Source organism: Microtus pennsylvanicus, chromosome 7 (assembly GCF_037038515.1).
Source record: "Microtus pennsylvanicus isolate mMicPen1 chromosome 7, mMicPen1.hap1, whole genome shotgun sequence".
Lineage (NCBI taxonomy): Eukaryota > Metazoa > Chordata > Mammalia > Rodentia > Cricetidae > Microtus > Microtus pennsylvanicus.
This window is the reverse complement of record NC_134585.1, coordinates 59,174,435-59,176,845: the sequence shown is the minus strand read 5'-3', so window position 1 is coordinate 59,176,845 and position 2,411 is coordinate 59,174,435. Positions and strand designations below refer to the sequence as shown.

The 2,411-nt window shown below is 40.1% G+C and overlaps 1 non-coding gene across 1 annotated transcript; it reads left to right on the top strand.

Annotated features, from left to right (window-relative positions):
• The first annotated feature begins 1,622 nt into the window (after positions 1 to 1,622).
• Positions 1,623 to 1,735, top strand: LOC142855231 (U5 spliceosomal RNA). Its single transcript, XR_012911486.1, has one exon. It is a non-coding gene; the product is annotated as a U5 spliceosomal RNA (small nuclear RNA).
• Positions 1,736 to 2,411: the final 676 nt, after the last annotated feature.

Genomic DNA, 2,411 nt, shown 5'->3' with positions numbered 1-2,411 from the left:
CAGAAGCGTGCGAAGAACTTATTGATTTCCTCTTGTATACTTGTGCGGTTGCCATCACTTTGAAAGAAAGAATATATTGGATCATTGGTGATTAAGAAACACATTGCCTGGTCACTCCCACCACCTGCGTTGTGGCGGGCTAAACACCCGACTTGTCAATGTATCCAGTCTTATCCGAGAAACTACACTTCTAAAACAGAAATAAATCATTCATCTAGAGAGTACTCTGCTAAGAAAATAAATGCTAATCATGTTAAGCCACTGAGATTTGAGGTGGCATCATTGAGCATTTTCATGTGATTAACAATTCATACAGTCACTGTTGAAGAAACATTTACTGAGTACCTAGTAGGCTCTGGGGTGATGCAAAGATGAGCAAGGCATAATAGGCATTGCCTTCAAAGTGCTTATATACTAATAAAAGACACGAATTTGTCAATATGTAAAAGCAAAAAAACAGTGCTAAATATAAGCAAAAATATCATGCTATGCAAATACCACTCAGTTTCAATGTTTAAAAAAGAATGCTTTAACATTCTTTTTAAAACATTATTGAATAATTAAATAAACTAAATCTTGAACACCTTCATACATATGAGTGTTGCTTTCACGGTATAATATATAGCAGCAGAACACTAAGTTATATTATCATAGTATTTACTCCTTTGATACCTAAGTTTCATTTTCCCATTTGCGGGGTGGATTATCTGAAATCTTGAGCCCCAAATATGAGTGATTTGCCTTTGAATGGGAAGGAAAAAAATACTCTTTGCCTTGTAAGAGATAATACAAAATGAAGAGAAAGATGTAAGAGATAATACAAAATGAAGAGAAAGAGTGTAGAGGTATCTAGCCAGAGAAAAGAGAAGAGGAAAATAAAAGGAAAGTCAAACATCTTTACCGTGGTGGTCGTGTGGCCCACGGACCTGCAGTATCAACTTGTCCTGGGAATGCATTAGAAACAGTGAGCACAAGCCCCCAACCTAGACATACTGAATCAGAATCTTCTTGATGCCTAGGATGCCAGGTAGTTCTCAACCACACTAGAGTCTAAGGTGGAAGTTTGAGATGCCCTGTCTATTCTGCACACTTCAAGTACACTTACCTGAGTCCCACAGCAGATAAGCAAGTACAAGTCTCAGTTTTCCTCAGATGCACTTAAGTACATGAAAGATAGTATCAATCAATCAATAAAAACTAACAAGACCATTTGAATATCACTGCAGCACCAAAGAGGCTATTTCAAACACTGCTTTTCAAACTGGGAGATAAGATCTAAGAGAGGATTGCACAGTCATTTAAATGAATTTAAAATTTCAACACTAGTTGGAGGTTAGAATTTCTGGTGTATCTTTGCAAAATCTCAGTGATCAAGCCTTTGTCCACACCAATCTAAATCAAAATGTTTGTTAATATGGAAGGGCAGGAAATGGCGAATGGGATAGTTAATTTTTTCTTTTTGGTTTTTCGAGACAGGGTTTCTCTGTGGCTTTGGAGCCTGTCCTGGAACTAGCTCTGTAGACCAGGATGGTCTCGAACTCACAGAGATCCGCCTGCCTCTGCCTCCCGAGTGCTGGGATTAAAGGCTTGTGCCACCACCGCCTGGCTGGATTGGTTTTTTTAAAATCTGGTTTCTCATCAGATTGTATAAATCTTTCGCCTTTTACTAAAGATTTCCGTGGAGATAGTTAATTTTTATTATCAAATTGATGAGATTTCTATTTGCTGTAGAAACATATCTCTGGCCGTGTCTTGAGGTTTTTTCCAGAAGAGTTCAACCTAGCAAAGAATACGTACTGTGAACATAGGTGTCGCTGTCCTGTGGAGTGGCAGACTAAACAAAAAGAGACAAGTGAGCTGAGCGCCAGCATTCTTCTGCCGCACGCAGCCCAGGAACTCGGTATGACCAGCTTACACCCCTCCCCCCACCCTCCCACCCCCCCTCTCCCACCCCGCTACCATGCCATCCCACCCTGGTTTGACAGGACTCTCAAACTGAGCCCAAATAAACCTTACACTCATAGAGATACGCCTGCCTCTGCCTCCCAAGTGTCGGGTTTAAAGGCACACACCACCATCTGGCAGCATCTTAATTTAAAAAAAAAAGTCCAGCTAAGCAGTGTTAAGTGAATTCATGTGCAATCTCTGTAACATTTTCTTCTTTAAAGCTAAAACTGTACACACTAAAAGAACTCTGTTTACTACTGTTCTATTCTATCTCTAGGACTGTGAAGGGGTGTGTGCACATGTATGTAGCATGTGTGTGTGCCCGCGTGTGGTGCATGTGATGTGTGTCTGTGTATGTTTAGCATGTCTCTAGTAATGTGAAGCTGTATGTATGTGCATGTGATGTGTGTCTGTGTATGTTTAGCATGTCTCCAGTAATGTGAAGCTGTATATATGTGCATGTG